At 35.4% G+C, this 19,089-nt stretch overlaps 1 pseudogene; it reads left to right on the top strand.

Moving 5' to 3' along the window:
* The first annotated feature begins 16,094 nt into the window (after window positions 1–16,094).
* On the top strand, window positions 16,095–17,201 carry LOC107545197 (L-lactate dehydrogenase A chain-like; annotated as a pseudogene).
* Window positions 17,202–19,089: the final 1,888 nt, after the last annotated feature.

Genomic DNA, 19,089 nt, shown 5'->3' with positions numbered 1-19,089 from the left:
CATTTTATACAGGACCAAATATCAAGGACTATTTGACATGGAAAGAATGTCTCTATGGATGTTCTAGACAGGACCAAATGTCTTGCAAGGCTTCAGAGTTATCAGTAATAGATATGCTGATATTCAATTTTTTATTATTCTTTATGTCTCAATCAAGTATTTTATTATAAAAGCTGTATTTACCTCAAGACACCAATAATTTCATTAAACACTCTATGTTCTCATTTAGAAATATGACCCTTAACAAAATGCCATAATAAATACAAACCCACCTGCTTCCTGGCTTACATCATAAAACTCAACTTCTAAATGGGATTTTAAATAGTATAAAGGTAACAGTGATTGAAGTTAAAGCAAGCATATTATTTTCTATCTGTTTCTGATAATTGAAATCTGTTTCTAAATTGAAAAGACATATACACACAAATTGCATAAAATATACACATCACTATATACATATATACACATTTTTAAATGATGACTAGGATATAAAATGTTTGTCGTAAGATTTATAGGTATAAAATATTTTTAAAAGGGTATGTAATTATAAAATGTATAAAATGGGGCAAATATATACTGTCAATTAACTTTCATTCAACACAAGTATGTATCAAATTTATACAATAAAATTTGGGTTAGAACAATCTATGAGATTATTAGAATCTCTGTGTCCTGGGAATATACAGTATAACACAACTTACTCATAGACTATAAATGTATTTTTGTCTTTAGAAAATGGTTTTCACTCATGAAATAAGAAAAAGGAATTGACTTTTCATTCGTGTTCATTTTTTTTCATATAAGATAAAAGGTAGAGTTAGTACGAATAACAGAAATTACTGGAAAGATAAAATGAAGTAGACAATGCAGCAAGACCAGCTGCGTTCGCATTCCAGCCACAGAAGTAGTGAATACTGGTACCTTAGAATAATCTATGGGCAGGCAAGCTGGAGCTCATGAGTGACTGATGGGGCTGACATAACCAGGTCAGAATGCTCTGCTGGGCTCTTTCAAGCCATAACAAAGAATTAACATAAACAGCTACATGGCCCTTTAGAGTGGGGATGGGGGTTAAATAAATAGCCCATAGCAAGGAGGATATGAAATCCTTTTTATTTCTATTGCAACTAGGTAAGCTATCACTGAATAATTCTTATAATCACCAAGATAAGTGTGGACAAGCAGACCTACTGCTGTGTTCACAAACACTTATGCCTGTTTATGAAATGGCAGCACTCTCATGTTTATTCATGCTCATGGGACGCTGCCAGCTTTCTGAGATGGTTCCATGTGTGATAACAGCAGTTCTAAGGAATGGCTCCCTGTGGCTAGGCACAAGGTCCTACTGAGCTTACTTGAGGCTCCCTAGCAGCTGTTCATAGAAGTTTGGAACGACAAGTTTTTGAGACTTTTCAGTTTGGACTCTCGAGATTCAAATTTTCTTGCACATTTCTAATTCTTACTCCACTCATCTAACAAAAGGGTCTATCTATGATCTAATTTGAGTATGTTATGTACCTGTTTAAAGTCATTCAAAGGTTATTCAGGCATTGGCTTTTAAACTTGACTTGTATCAGGTTCACCTTTTGGAAAATCTCTTGGAAAATACTAATCTTACATTCCATCTAGCATTTCTATATCATAATTTCTGGAGATTAATATACTTATATATTTAATCAGTATATCTAACAAAATTTCCCTGCAACGAATCAATATACTTAATAAGAATTCCCTGCAGTTGTGCAGCCAGGTCTACACTGGTCACAAATGAGATTTCCAGCTAGATGGGGTAAACAAACAAACAAACAACAACCAAAAAAGAAAAACCTTCCCCAATCTGGCTATATCTACTGCCAATCAATGCATTTAACTTTAGTTTAAAAAACAACAACAACAAACAACAGCAGTCTATTTTGGTTTCACCAAACAGATGTAGAATCCTTGGCTATAGAAAGTAGACAATTTGACATTCCTATTGAGAAACCAAATGGTAATTGACTCCTGTCCACAGAGTCTACTGAAGAAAGATGCAGCGCAAGTCTTTATCACAAAACCCCTCACATTGCACTGGATGATGTGTGTATCTGTTTTCCCCTACTAGGTTTTAAATTCCTCAAATTGATAAGGAGATGGTTGCTTTGTATCTTTAGCATTTAATATAGCTCCAGGTTGAGTATTGTTTCTAAAAATGCTTTAAAAACCCCCACAAGTTGTAAGAACTTATAGTTAAGTGGGAAAGAAATGCAAACTATTTAATATAATTGATAACTATGTTCTGGAAATCGTTATGAGACGCTCTCAGCAATGGGAAGGAATCCCCAACTTAGGTTTGAATGTGGAGTTGAAGAGAAGACTTTACAAAAGATGTGAAAAGAAGAAATAAATGTTTGAAAATTCTTAAACTCAATTTTTAAAATGTTCATGTCAGAGTAGAGAAATGTATCAATCCAGAATAGCATTTATTTAAATTAGGGAAATGATAAGACTGAAGTATTGAGTAAGTACAAACTGCTGCTAGTGATAGCTCAGAAACAGTCAGATTAAGCAGTGTGGCCCTATGTGTAAGGTAGAGTTTAACATTTGTAATCGCCTTTTTTCTGTTTTCTTTAAAATGAACATATAGGTCCTCTGCAGAATATCTACTCCTAATACATAAAACCCATTGGTAGAAAAATTATGGGATTTGAACAAAACAGAAATGAGCTTGAGCCTTGATTACTCAATTCAATAGCATTTTTAGCAATAAATTGAGTTCTTTAGGTTTGTTTTTTTTTTGAGACGCAGGTTTTGTAAAATGAGGATAACAAGTCCTGCTTTGCCATAGAGTATTTATTTATTTATTTATTTATTTATTTATTTATTTATTTTTATTGAATTTGTTGGGGCACTATTGCTCAATAAAACCATAGAGGTTTCAAGTGTACAGTTCTATAACACATCATCTACATACTACATCATGTGCCCATCACCCAAAGTCAAGTCTCCTGCCACCATTTACCCTCCCTTTTACCTCTTGCACCTCCCCTCCACCCCTCTTTTCCTCTGGCAGTCACCATACTTTGGTCTGTGTCTTTTGTTTTTTGTTTTTTGTTTTCTTAATCTCTTCACTTTTGCATTTGGCACTCCAACCTCCCTCCCTCTGACAGTAGTCTGTCTATTCTCTGTATCTATGAGTCATCAACAAAATGAAAAGACAACTTACTGAAGGGAAGACACATCTGATAAGGGGTTAATTTCCAAAATTTATAAAGAACTTATACAGCTCATCACCAAGAAAACAAACATTCCAATTAAAAAATGAGCAAAGGACCTGAATAGACACTTTTCCAGAAAAAACATACAGATGGTCAATAAATATATGAAAACATTCTCGAAGTCACTAATCATAAGAATAGAAGCAAATTCAAAGCACAGTGAGGTACCATCTTACACCTGTCAGAATGGCTGCCATCAATAAATCAACAAACAAGCATTGACGAAGGTGTGGAGTAAAGGGGACCCCCTGCACTGCTGGTGGGAATGCAGACTGGTGCAGCCACTGTGGAAAGTAGTATGGAGTTTTCTCAAAAAATTAAATATAGAACTGCCTCATGATCTAGTGATTCCACTTCTGGGAATACATCCGAAGAAACTCAAAACACTAATTCAAAAGAATATATGAATCCCTGTGTTCATTGTGGCACTTTTTACAATAGCCAAGATTTGTAAGCAACCCAAGTGCCCATCAGTAGATGAGTGGATAAAAAAAGCTGTGGTGCATTTACACAGTGTAGTGCTATGTGGCTGTAAAAAAGAAAGAAATCTTACCCTTTAGGACAGCATGGATGAACGTGGAGAACATTATGCTAAGTGAAATAAGCCAGTGAGAGAGAGACAAGTGCCATGTGACTTTACTTATATGTGCAATCTAATGAATAAAATAAACTAACAACAACAAAAACAAACAAACCCCAGAAACAGACTCATAGATACAGAAACAGGCTGACTGCCGTAGAGGTTTTTTTGTTTTTTGTTTTTAAGATAACATGAGAAAATGTGTGGGAATGTGATTAATAAACTGAAAAATTCTTCATAAATACAAAGCTCTCTTATTTTTCTTCTATTCTCATTTTGTGCCTGTTATATTTTGTCAGTTTTTCCTAGAAAAATATCCCCGAGTACATGCAATTATAATTTTATGATAATTATCTAATTTAATATCAAATTATTTTATTCAAGTGCTCAATTATTCAAATAATTTTAAATTTAACAAGAATGATTTCAAGGACAACTAGTATATGGAATACATTTTCCAGATGAATTAACCAAATAAATTTATCTGTAAAGCACAATTAACAATTCTCTGTATATTAACTTTTTTAAAAAAATTTCCACTTTTTCCCCCAAGGGAAAATGTTTTTAATCTATTCTCCTATGGACTGAAATTTCAGGAAAAAATGCATTTATCTAAGTTAGTGAGAAAAATAATAATAATTTTTGACATAATAACCCTCATTATCCATAGAAAAATAATTATCATTTTTAAAGTATTAATTTGTTCTTTCTACACATTATTTTTAAGGCTCACTGTCTGCCAGGCACTATGCTAAGTACCATGGATATAGCAGTAGCATAATAGAGATATTCACTGCCTTCAGGAAGCACACAGCATATTGGAAAAGACTTACGAATTAATAAGCAATTACAATAAATTAAGATGAATGTTCATGGTGATATTAAAAAGAAAACTACATAGATACAGATCCGGACATTTGAAACTTACAGTCAAGGCAAACCATAATAACAATTAAAAAAAGTAAAGGCTTAAAATCCTATGTTTCAAAATATCCCATGGCATGTCACTTGTTTTGTGAATGCTCATTCTAGTCTATTCCTGCTAAAGTTATTGAATCCTGCTTTATTCTTTGCAAATCTGGCCCATCCTTAGCTTACTTGAAGGAATAACCTATACTTAATTGGAGGGCATGTAACAGAAAAGCAGGTAATATCATTAGCATGAGTAAAGCCAAAATAAAATAAAGTAAAATAATAACAACATAAAATGGGACTCTGACTTTAAAAGAACTTGAGGATATTAATTTAATATAAATAAATTAATTCTATTTTGTGAGACAGAGGAAGGTACAATAGTAATTTCTTTGTTACCATCTTCAAATAATAGATGGGGAATTTATAGAATTAAACTCCAGCAATGAAATGCTTATAGGATATAATATCTCACATACACTCTCAATAATAATGCAGTATTATAGAGCACTAAGAATGATCTGCTTCAGAGCTGTTTGCTTTGACAAAATTACCCCCATGCCTTGCCGAGCAGGTTGTCTTAAAGTGCAGGTATCCACATCTGAGCCAGTCAAACTCAGAAAGACAATTTGATAGCTCAATAAAGCACTGTAAGTATTATTTGTAAAGGCTGTTGAGGTAATTAGTTCTTGCAATGTAATATGTTACTAGAACCATTAGCTAAATTTTGTGGGGTTTTCTATCATTTTAATTATTATTTATCAGAAATAAAATAAATTTTCCAATGGCTCTTCTTTGTACTAAAATGGAAATGTTTCTCAAGAAGCGGTTTTCCTCTGTTTTACTCTTAACCGCAAACATAAAGGGCCTTTTCTCATCAGCATTAATGAAGCTGCCTAAGGGGTTTTTATCTGACGCTTACATTCCATTTGGGATGGAGAAAAGCGTCTGACACATAGTAGGCTAGCAGGGAATACATATGGAACAAATGAGGAAGTTTTCGCAGAGCTACCTTCAATAAACTAGTGCGGAAAAATAATGGCAAAAGCATGTTCAGGGTGTGAAAAGAATAATGTTGCAAGATCAGATAAAGCAGAAAAATTACAGTATGATTCATTCTAACAAATAAGATTTTTAAGCTAGTTCCATAACACGGCTGTATTTCCTTTAGTAATGAAAAGTGCGAAGGCTTTGCCTTGTCTCTGTGCTGTGCAGAAATGACAACGAGCTTTTGCTACAAACCACAAACAAAAGGATTCAAAGATATGTTACTGAGATAGTGTCAAGCCAACCCCTGTCTCTATCCAAAGGTATATGACCACATATGAAATGGGTTTTCGAAGCAAGGGCCATATCTTGGCCAAATAATTACTGTATTAAAACCACTGTCGTTTTAGTCGGGGCTGACAGGTGGAATATCTAGCTGATGCCACTCTTACCATATTACAATTCTTTTTTGTTGCACATGTCTCCCTTTGTTACTTGCTTTGTTAAAGCTGAACAGTGGAATGTTAAAACAAGTCTTAAAAGTTTAATTTCTAGCTTATATAATGTGTTTGACTAAAACCCAACATATTTAGCAATGCCTTGCTTCATCACTATTGATCATCCTATTTGAATTCATCCTCAAAAATCCTATCATCTCTCTGTAGCCCATTTCGAGGATTTTACATATTTTCACTTTCTTGTCTTTTATAACTTCTAACTGCAATTTTTTTTCTTAATAAGATCTCAAAATAATCTACCTAAAGAAAAGTAAGTCCTACAATATGAGTACACCTTCTAGTAATTTAGACTGCCCATGTTTTTGTTAGAAAGCATAGGAATGTAAGGGCAAATTGCTGAATTGAATACAATCAGAGTTGCTGCTAGGAGATCACAAAGCCCATTATTATTGCTAGTGGTAGAGTTAGAAAGGCAATTGGAATTTAGAAATGCATTTTTTAATGGTGCAAAGGAAAAATCACAATGCACTAGATATCGAATTTTCCCTGACTTGGGAAAAGTTAGAATCGTTTTTAATTTTCTTTAATGTAATATATGACCATCTGAGATCAAGTAAATAGAAATTTCTAAATGTCAATGTATAATGTATTTCATAAACAAGAGATGCAGCCAGAGAGTCTGCTGGATTTCTGGAAATGTTCCTTACACTCTAACATTGATGAGGCAGAGTGCCACTGCAGCATTAATTGCAGCCTTCAGAGTGGAAGAATATTCCTCTGTAATTAAGACTTTCTGAATTTAAAGAAATATGATCTACAACAGCTTCTCTGCTATTATGGCAAATAGTTATATAATAATGAAATCAAGTGATTTAAATGGTGGCTACTGGACAGTCCTAGCTTTTCACAAATTGCTCGACAATATACTTCATCATTTATCCCAAAATACTTATACCTTATTAGCCCTACTTTTTCTTGTGGTAAAAGAAAGACTTGGAGTCCCTGTTAGAGCAGAGACAGGGCTCCCTAAAGAGGACCATAAAGCAAAGGTCAACTGAGGTCTAATTCTGAGTGCAGGTAGCTCTGGACATAGGGACACTCAGGGAGCAATAACCACCCCTGAAGCAGAAGACTTCTAGATGGGGACTGATTTAAAGACAGGCAGTTTTTCTCTCATGAGAGCCAAGAAAGACTCCCTGAAACAATGGAGGGCAGGAAAAATGAGGCCTTTATATGGCCACTGCTGCCACAAAGTTCAGAAATTTTGCAGCAGCCAGTACAGTCACAGGCTGGGGAAAAAAAAAAAATGTTCTCCAACAAATAAATACATTGGGAAGAAGGAGGAATTACAGATGACCACGATTTGTGTTTGCGTGAGTGTTAGAGGTGTGGGGAGCTTGGAAGAGCAAGCATTGAAAGGGACTGCATTAGGGTTTCAGCCTTGGCTTTCCTGCAAACTGTCGGCCGGGGCTGTTCACAGCTGGGATAAGCTTTCTCAGCCATAGCTGGCAAGAACCACACTCACATGCCTGCTCACATCCATTCTAAATGGGTTGCTTCCACATTCCACAATCAAAAGCTACCTGGCCCAATATCCATATAACCAAAGTCTTTAATCTCAAAATTAGCACACTTCTTTCCATCATCTGTCTGAAAAGTGGTGATCAGATGATCAGTGTGCCCTCAAATCAGTTGTAATGTATTCGATGACCAGGCTGCATTCGCTAAAATATGACTCCTGACCCTGGGAGAGCAGATGGCCCCAGAAGCCACAGCTCTCGGGCACTCAGTAAGTCACTGCCTCCAGATCACTGAGCAGTGTTTTGTAATCAACATTAAAGCATTCCTGTAATAGTTCAGGCTCATTTTTGGTGCATCCCCATTTCTATCATAGGCAACAGCTGTCAGTGCCGCCTGCTCCTGTTTGTGAGCTGTGCTTTGGGCGCTGCCCAGGACTCTCATGCTTTTGTTGATTCTGCATCATCTTCCGAACTCAGATTCCCCACTCCACTAGTAACACTCCAATCGGCAGTGGCTTGAGCATCCACAGTTACCTCTTTTCAGTGGCTGGGGTATCTACATTTATTTCTTCACAATAGTTCTCCAAATCAGTTGTCTCTAATTCCAGTGGCTAAAATCAATCTGTGATGCATATTCCACTCACACAGGGTTTTATAGCTTGGGTTGAATTGTTTTATATGACGGATCAAAATCTCTGTTCAAACCTCAAATGTACATGAAAGGCCATTGTTTTAGATCTTCCTTCTTCCCCTTCTTCTTCTTCTTCCCCTTCCCCTTCTTCTTCTTCTTCTTTCTTCTTTCTTCTTTCTTCTTTCTTCTTTCTTCTTTTTCTTTTTCTCTTTCTTCTTCTTTCTTTCTTCTTTCTTTCTTCTTCTTTCTTCTTCTTCTTCTTCTTCTTCTTCTTCTTCTTCTTCTTCTTCTTCTTCTTCTTCTTCTTCTTCCTTCTTCTTCTTCTTCTTCTTCTTCTTCTTCTTCTTCTTCTTCTTCCTTCTTCTTCTTCTTCTTCTTCTTCTTCTTCTTCTTCTTCTTCTTCTTCTTCTTCTCCTTCTTCTTCTTCTCCTCCTCCTCCTCCTCCTCTTCCTCTTCTTCCTCTTCTTCCTCTTCTTCCTCTTCTTCCTCTTCTTCTTCTTCTTCTTCATCTTCTTCTTCTTCATCTTCCTCTTCTTCCCGTTCAGGAGGAGAAGGCCTTGAATGGCCAGGCTACTATGGATGGCAGGCCTACCAGTCCCAGGAGTGCAGCGGTTCTACTGTCTCTGTGCTGGTGCAGGTTAGGGAGATTATTTTTACCCTCAGACTGGAATACCTGTACTAGAAACCACCTTGATGGGTTCTGAGCTACCTGATCCTTAGAGGCCCCACAATCTCCACGATGTGCCCATCACAGCTCATCTAGTGTTCACCTCATTTATTTTTCTGCTTCTATTTCCCTATTTCTATAAAATCACCTCACAAAACTCAGTCTTCTAAAGAACAAAATCCAGAAAAGAGAATTTGCTTAAGTTGACTGTAAATTTTTCCCAGAAAACACAAATCTTCTTTGAGTAAAAAAGAAGAAAACAAGACAGCCAACTTTGAATAAATGGGTAGGGGCAGGAAGAGGCAGCCAGAGGGCTGTGAAGGACAGCGACTCATTAAAGACCTGCTGGAGGATGACAGAGCAAGAATAAATTTATGTCTCTGTGAATTACTATTGGTTCTTGATTCTTGATGTCTTTTTATCCCTTCTGTCACAGTGTGTGTTGGAGAACTTTGGAACAAAAAGAAATTTTAGTCATCTATTTTGAATAACTTTTCCACTTTTTAGATGAGAAATTTTGAAACTTAGAAAGTTTAAGTTACTTGTGTAAGGCATGCACCTTCTTGTGGCAGTTATTTTTATCATTCAAAGATGACTGATGTATAATTATCACAGTACTAAGGTGATTTGTATACTTATTTTATTTTCAATATGCCCATGTTGTAAATCTGTCTCACTATGCCATAAGTTCCTTTATCAAAATTCTTTCATTCAGCGAGCCTACTACACCTAATATTTCTTTTCATAAATCATCACATTTACAGAATAAAATTCACATAAAGCAAATAGTAGTACTGATACTTTCAAGCACATTTTTGTAGTTTACTGTCCTTCAAACTTTTGCCAAATAAGAAATGGCATTGATATAAGAAGTGAAATATATCTTCATGTTTCTCACTGCCCCAAAATTTCTAGTACTGTATTGTATACATATTAGACTCTAAATATTATTTTTAATCAAAGAAAAATTAATAATGAATCAATCACTACTAATATTCAATATTGGATATTTTCAATTTGGTTGACCCCTTGTTTAATTCATAATATGGTGCTCTGCAATCCAATGATGCCTTTTTCTTTTGACCAGAAGTGTGAAATCTTATGTCCCAGAACTGTTGATGTCCTTATATACTTGAAAAATGACTTATTCCATGGGGCAAATGTATGTGCATCAGTGTGTACATTCAACTACTATTCAGAAACTGCTATGCTACCCAGAGTGCAAAGTAATATATAATACGGAACCTGAATTTTTACTGTGAGTTTGAAAACTGACTTTACTATATATTAGCTTTGTAACTTTGATCATCTTAACTTCACAAAGCTTAAGTCTGTGAATTCTCAAAATAATAATACCTATTTCATAGGGTTCTTGTCAAGAGTAAGAGGAATGCATATAAAGCACTTAGCATATATGGCACATATTAGACACTTAATGAACATTAGCTAAATATATCTACCATTGGTCTCCAGGAAAATGGCCTTTAATTTTTGAAAGCACAGTCAATAATATAGTTAAATCAGAATTCTATAAGTTTATATAGTAAATTTTTGTAAAATTATATTCCCTTAGTATGTATGATGAACTCTGGTATATTTTTTCTCTTTCATTCTAGTCTACATTTATCTATAATATTTTCTTTTTTGAATTGTGAGCTTGACCCACTAAATTGATTTCACAATCCACTACAAAACAATCCTCTGTGACATAAAGTATGAAGAAGTAAAATTTTAAAATAATCATAATAGTAAATACTATTTTGTATTTAAATATATGACACAGTAAAATCTAGATTGTGATAGCTTTGGTTCTGAGAGAATTTAGGTTTTGTTTGTACTCACGTATAAAATATAATATTTTCTGGAGAATTTCAGTTCTTGTAGAAGATGTTGCAAGAATGTAATTTTTTTTTTAATGGCACCCAGAGACTTTGTGAAGAGAGATATATCTTAAAAACTAAAAGTAAAGAAAGAGCTAAAGATAATTTTTCTGTACTAAAATAAATAACACATGGCCTGAACAACATTGGACAGTGTATTTGAAATAAGATTTGCCTTAGAAAATCTAAAACAACTGCTTACAAAATGATACAAAAATATTTTGAAACTTAAATTCTATACTTATACATTAAAACACTGTGCTGATTTCTAGTACATTAAAATTCTGGACACTGCAAATGTGCTAATTCAAAGTCATGTAAATGTATGGGTCAAGGAGTTCATTTGCTATTTCTCTGGGCATTAGCACAAAGATACTTGCTCCTTTCAATATAGTCTGTAATTCCTTTAAGTATTACATTTTCAGCTCTCAATTAGGTTTTCAAATCTTAGTAATTTGATGAATTTTCTTACCATCACGTCTGATTTTTAATAATTTAGTCCCTGACTCCACTCCTTGATTTTATGGCATGTTATCATGGCTTACCCACTAATTTTTTAATATACTTTTCAAATTTATGTATATACAAATCAAACATCTAAATTTAACCATAGAGAGCACATGAATTAGAAGTGTTTCTAATTCTTTACTGCAAAAAGTAAGTATACATAGGATTAGATGAAAGGTATGAATTATAACTATTTATTTATTTATTTATTTATTTATTTATTTATTTATTTATTTATTCAATCCCCATCCCAGGATATTTTTTCCATTGCTTTTTGGAGAGAGTGGAAAAGGGAGAGAGAGAGACAGAGAGAGGGGGAGAGGGAGAAACATGTGTGAGAGACACACATCTGTTGGTTGCCCCTGGCACCCACCTGGACTGGCGCCAGGGATTCAGCCTGCAACAGAGGTATGTGCCTGCAGCCGGCACCAAACCTGGGACATTTCAGTCTGTGGACCAATGCTCTAACCAATGAGCCAAGCCAGAAAGGACAACTCTAATTTATTTATAAATAAAATTGCTTCAAACTTTCTTTACATCTTTATCCTGAAAAAGTGTGTTCTAAAACTTCATGTTTTTAGTAGTCTTTTATTTTTATTTCAAAATAAATGAGGATGTAAAGTTATATCATTAAATTTCAGTTCCTCCACTGAAAAGAACTTTGACCCTAGCTGGTTTGGCTTGGTGGTTAGAGTGTCAACCCACAGACTGAAAGGTGTTGAGTGCAATTCTGGTCAAGGTATATACCTCAGTTTCAGGCTTGGCCCCAGGAGGCAACCAATCAGTGTCTCTCTCACATCAATCTTTCTCTCTCACTCTCTCTCTCTCTTTCCCTCCCTCTCTCTCTCTCCCTCTCTCTTTCACTCTCTGTGAAAAGCAATGAAAAAAATATCCTAGGGTGAGGATTAATTTAAAAAAAAAAGAACTTTGGAAGAGAACAAAAATTCCTAATTTAAAAATTCTTACCTTTAGGTTTCACATATCTCTTTTCCTAAAAAGTAAATCAGCTTAAAAGACTAGTGATAGAAGTTTGCTTTTATAAAAACTGACAAAAGATATAATACAACAAACAAAATAACTGTCGAACATTTAAATATATTTAGTAAAACCATGAAATAAGCCTTTTCCAAAGGTTTATAATGAATATAAATAAGAATTACTTCACTTTCTTAGACTTCTAAAGAAGCAAGTTGGAGGTTGAAATCTGCTTATCAAAAGAAATGAAGATTTCTTCAGAATATTAGAAAATTTATGACAACTTTCAAAAAAACATATCCATGAGCATATAAGCACCTTCTGATTCACCTAATTGCTAAAGACATTTCATAGTAAAATACCATATTAAAAATAAATATTTATATTTAATTGAAATTCTACTCGTTTGTGAATTGATTTATCTTAAACTAAAATAATAAAAATAAAACAACGCAATACAGCAGTACTTAATTTCCAGCTTCATTCCTCCCTTTTACAAAAACTAAAAACCCCTGTATATAACAAACAAATAAGCATAGAAGGACTATGAAAGGTAGCGTGAAGAATGCAAACTGCCTAGGAACCCCAGAACTGGGGGAATGACATGGCAGTGGATTCCTGGCTTTCCTTATTGCCTCCCACATATCCTGGACAGAGTGCTACACAGAAGCTGCCAACCCACAACTTCCAAGAGGCACAGACAAAAATAAGCTCCAAGAAAAGTCTATTCTCTCTCTGGACAAAGGACTTAATACTCCAGAGAAAGCCTCCCTATCCCACCCTTAGTCTTTTAGCATGGCCAAAAGGGGAATGATTTTCCACCTACCCTTGACCCCATGAAAGCAGTTAGTGTACTTCAAATGCCCCACAGGATGAAACTGGCCAAGCAGAGAGTTAATCACTTCCTTACATCATTGAGTTATGTAAGCTTGCACTGATTGATATTGTTTATCAACTTCTATAGATAATAACTTCTAATAATTAAATTGATCAAATGAGCCTATTATTTCTGAATATAAACCTAACATATTACATTCTGTTTCATTCTAATCCCAGTTTTTATCATGAAGAATCTTGAGTAATAAAGATTCCAACTTCTGTTATATTTAAATTAAAATCACATGACTTTGAACATGAAATAAACCATCAGTAACTCCCCTGACTTTCATCCATAAGGATACTTACTGGTGTTGATTGGAAGTGTCACAGGTATGTGAGATAGGGGATTGATTTGATTTTAGATTGCAAATACAATAGGATTAAAATAGTTCTCTCCTTGCTCCACTACATTCATCCAACAAATATTTTTGTGCTGAGTGTGTACTATGTAAAATCAATGTTTCATTTGTTGAGGATATAACAGTGAACAAAATGAAAGACCTGTCTTCTGTAACTTATTTCTAAAAGGGAAGGAGGGAAAAGTAAAAAAAAAAATACCTGGTATGTGAGATGTTGATGAGGACCAAGGAGAAAAATAAATATAGCATGGCATAGAAATATGAACAGTTGGAGAAGGAAAACAGTTTTATTTTTTTAATTGATTTTCAAGAAAGAAAGGTTGAGAAAGAGAGAGAAAGAGAGGGAGAGAGAGAGAAATATCAACGGGTTACCTCACCGTTTGGTATATGGGACAAAGCTCCAACCAACTGAGCCACACCGGCCAGGGCTGGGAGAAGTTTTTAGATAGGGAAAGTTTCACTCAATGGGTATCATTTGAGTTGAGACTTATAGAAATGGGAGAGTCAGTTTTAGAGCTATGTAAGGAAAGGGCCTAAAAGAGAAGCAAGCCTGATATAATCAAAGAACATTGACTAGAATAGAGTACTGAGGGAGTGAATGGTAGGATGTAAGAATGGGAAACTATTGGCTATATATCATATGGATCACTGTGAGAACTTTGGCTTTAATTCTGATTGGCATTAGAATTAAAATATTTTTAGCACAAGAGTGACGTGATCACCTCACATGTTAATAAGATCATTGTCTCAAAGTCTATTCCTTTGAGAATAGACTATAGCAGGGTAAAGGAAAAGGAAACTATTCTAATAATTAAGCATGAGATGATTGATTGGATTATAGTATTGATCTTGTAGTTAGTGGAAATTGATTGAAGGTGGAATCATTTAGATGTGCTGATAGATTGATCATAGAATTTAAGAGAAATTTAGGAGCTTAAGTTGATTCTAGGTATTTTTACCTGGACAAGTAGACAATGGAACCTCCACTTACAAAATGAGGAGGACTATGATAGCAAGTTTTGGGGGGCAGAGGGGTGAGGGAGGAAGTTTGGGGAGAGATGGAGAAAAACAAGCAAAAGAAACGTGAAAGAGCTGAACAGGTAGAAAAAAAGAATGAGTTTAAATGAATGAGTTTAGTGATCTGGATGCCTAATGAAGAAAGCATTCTAGGAAAGAGGAGGTTATTTTCTGTCAAATGCTGCTGATATGTCAAATAAATGAGACCAAGAAATCACCATCAGATTTAGCAATAAATGTGAAGATCATTGGTAATCTTGACATGGAACAGTGGACATGAAAGACTAATTGATGTAGGTTCAAAAGAGAATTTGTGAAGAGTGGAGACAGCAGGAATAGAAAATTATCTTAAGGAAAAGGGAACTGAGTACAGAAAACATAAAGAATGAAGGTGACACCAGCTCAGCTCATGTTTGGTTAGCCCTTCATGCATGCCAATATAAATGCTTCATGTATTTTGTTTCACTGAATCCTATAACAAACTTATAAGATAAATATTGTTAATATCCACATTTTATGGATGAGAAAAGTGAGGTACAACATGGTAAGAAAATTAGCTCAAGATCAAAGACCCCATTTTTAAGCACTATGGTATGCTAATAGGTAATAGAACTGTATCATTTGGAATATTTTTGTCAATTTGGTGGACTTAAAGTAAGGAGATGCATCATCAAAGATCACATAGCAGTATGTCTGGAGTTGTATGACTGTAGATCTGGTTAATTTAGCAACGCAATAACATCAGAGGTTCTATTTGAGTTTTTTGCAAAAAGGCTGCAGAGCTCCAAGAATCACATCTTCATATGGAAACATTTAAAAGTCGGATAGAAGGGCTAGAGGATTCTCTTAATGGGTATTTTATAGAGGAAGAAAAATTTCCTAAAAATTCCCCTTTTTGTACCTTATTGACTAAGACTGAATAACTCACCAGAGCTCTTGCCTAAATGTATGCTGGGAACATGAGCAAGGGGATCTCAGCTATACCAGCAGAAAGAAAGGAGTTGAGAATATCTGCTAGGTTAACAAGCACAGATCTGTTAGAATACTCAGGTCAGAGAAAGATAATCATCTTACATCATGCAACTGTACCTGTTGAGCAAAGTGACAATTTTATTTTGAGCTCCTATTTAAAAGGCAAAGAATGCCTCTAAGCTTAATTTAAAATTTGTGCAGACTATCAGAGCAGCTGCTGCCAAGTGCGGATCCAAAGCCTAGCACCACCGATGCCCCATCTGAGGTGCATTTCGGATTCCTTTTTTTTTTTTCAGTCCTCACCCAAGGACATGTTTAGAGGGGGGAAGGGAGGGATGGAAGGGAATGGAGGGCGAGAGAGAGGAGAGACATGGATGTGATTAAACCTGCAACCCAGGTATGTGCCTTGCCCAGAAATCAAAGCAGCAAACTTTCAGTGCACAGAACAAAACTCAACCGAGCCACTTTGGCCAAGCCTTTTGATTCTAAATCCAGTATGGAAACTGTTATGGATCAGCTGATTCTGAACCTGCTGAAGGGAGAACAAAATCCCCACAATAAGATTACAGATTACAGTTGTTGGGTTGGTGCTCTTGGCATGGCCTGTGCCATCAGGATCTTAATGAAAGATTAGCAGATGAATTTGCTCTTGTTGATGTCATGAAAGACAAATTGAAAGATGAGATGATGGATCTCCAACATGGCAGCCTTTTCCTTAGAACACACCAAAAATTGTCTCTGGCAAAGACTATAATGTGACAACAAACTCCAAGCTGGTTATTATCGCAGCTGTGGCACATCAACAAGAGGGAGAACACTGTCTTAGTTTGGTCCAGCACTAAGTAAGCATCTTTAAATTCATCATTCTTAATGTTATAAAGTACAGTTCCAATTGCAAATTGTTTATTATTTCCAATACAGTATATCTTGAGCTATGTGGCTTGGAAGATAAGCGGCTTTCCCAAAAACCATGCTATTGGAAGTGGTTGCAATCTGGATTCAGTCCAGATCCATTACCTAATGGGAGAAAGGTTAGGAATTCACCTATTAAACTGCCATGGGTGAGTCCTTGGGATCATGGAGACCCTAGTGTGCCTGTATGGAGTAGAATAAATGTTGCTGGTGTCTCCCTGAAAAATCTGCCTGATTTACTGATTTAGGCACTGATGCAGATAACGGGCAGTGGAAAAAAGTTTGCAAACAGGTAGTTAACAGTGCCTATGTGGTGGTGAAACTGAAATGCTACACATTCTGGGCCACTGGACTATCTGTGGCAGATCTGGCAGAAAGTATAATGAAGAATCTTAGGTGGGTGCTTTTAATTTTTCCATGATTAAGGGTCTCTATGGAATAAAAATGATGTCTTCCTTAGTGTTTTTTGCACCTTGGGACAGAATGAAATCTCAGATGTTGTGAAGGTGACTCTGACACCTGAGGGACAGGACCCATTTGAAGAATGCAGATACACTTTTTTGGGAAGGAAGGATTAAAAAGAGCTGCAGTTTGAAAGTCTTCTAATGTCATACCACTTCACTGTCTAGGCTACAACAGGATTTTAGTTGGAGATTATTCATATTGTCCTTTCTATCTCATCTGTGACTAAAGCAGTAATAAGGCAGCCAAGGGAATACATCAATTTCCTAAAGTTAGAAATAAGAATGCTTCATAAAACCCTGCAGCTATATCCTGATACTGGATGGTAGTTATTTAATACTGAACTGGTTAGTGTGAAATAGTTCTACCTCCTCTAAGGCACAGCTGCCAAAGTTGCACACGCTATAGTTCCCCTACAAATTAGATGTGTATTCACTCTGTGGTGTATAACTTTTGGTTCCTTTGTCCAACATGCTTAGTCCCACATTTTTTTCTGCATTCAATCACATCCTGGGATCCAATGTATAAATCAAATATTGCATGTTTTGTGCATAACTGTTCTAAAGGATCTTATTTTGTGTACTATATATATGTCAGAATAGTGTACATTGCCATATAATGTAAAAAGTTCTACATATAAATAATGCAGCCAACTATCCAAGTGTCATACCAACTAAAACACCAAAGAAACTTTTAACAGTGAATATATATATATATATATACATATACATACACACACACACACACACACACACACACACACACACACATGTTTTTCTGCCAAATAAGTGATCTAAAATATTTTTGGGCTAATCAATGTCATTTGTAATGTAAATTTTAAACTAAGAATAAATGAAATTTTAGTGTTCCGTATCAGAAGACTTAATATTGCTAAAATGCTCATACTACCAAAACAATCAACAGAGTCAATGCAATTACTAACAAACTCCCAGTGGCATTTTTTTCAGAAATGGAAAAAATCCTAATATTCATATGGAATATCAAAGACTCAAATAGTAAAAACAATATGGAGAAATAAAAACAAAGCTGGAAGCCTCACACTTCCTGATTTCAGAACATATTATAAAGCTACAGCAATCAACACAGTACAGTATTGGCATAAAGACAGATATATAGAACAATGGAACTGAATAAAGAGATCAAAAATAAATTTCTGCTAATGTGGTCAAATGATCTTCAACAAGGGTATGAAGAAAATGCAATAGGTAAAGAACAATCTCTTCAAAGAATGGTATTAAGAATACTGGATACCCCTATGCAAAAGAATGAAGTTGGACTCTTATATGATATACACAATTTAACTCAAAATAAACACCTATACATAAGACCTGAAACTATAAAACTCCTAGAAGAAAACAATGGAAAGAACCATCATGACTTTAGATTTGATAGTCATTTCTTGGATATGACACCAGAAGCATGGGCAACAAAAGCAAAAATAAATAAATGAGACCACATCAAACAAAAAGTTTTGCACAATAAAGGAAACATCCAACTGAATGAGAAGGCAACAAATGGAGTAAGAGAAAATATTTGTAAATCATAGGTTTGAAAATTATTGTTGAGAGTTTAGCTAAATTACTCCATGGTATTGCTGCCTTGTTCTCCATTTTATTCTGGCAAATGGCCTTCGAGGACCATAGACTGACACTAGACCCCTCATTCAAGTGCATGCCCTAAATAGCAGCCCGCATAGTCACAAGTAAGTTCTTGATATGACTTCTTTAACAGCCCTTGTGATAAACAGTTCCTCTGGTTCCCAGCACTTTCTCCTTCTGTGTCCTTTAGATAAAATCCCCATTAGACTTACCAAACCCCTGCTCTTTTTATTCAAATTAAGCAATTCTGCCTTAGATCAAAAACCCCAAAGCAGTCCACCCAGGGATCTTAATGAAGGCATATGCCCCAGGACCTATGTCTCTCTGTCTGTGTTTTGTCCAGATGTCTCCATGTGGTCCTGTAAGGCCTGCAAGGTATTTCTTCCAATAATAAACTTCTCTACTTCATTTTCTCTTTTGGCTTGTTGTTGAACCATGGCTCACCATCTGGTACCCTGTGCCCCACTTGGCAAGCGTTAATTTGACAGATTCATGACA

The sequence above is a fragment of the Miniopterus natalensis genome, chromosome 2 (assembly GCF_054644295.1).
Source record: "Miniopterus natalensis isolate mMinNat1 chromosome 2, mMinNat1.hap1, whole genome shotgun sequence".
NCBI classification, from domain to species: Eukaryota; Metazoa; Chordata; class Mammalia; order Chiroptera; family Miniopteridae; genus Miniopterus; species Miniopterus natalensis.
This window is presented reverse-complemented; position numbering and strand designations above follow the sequence as displayed.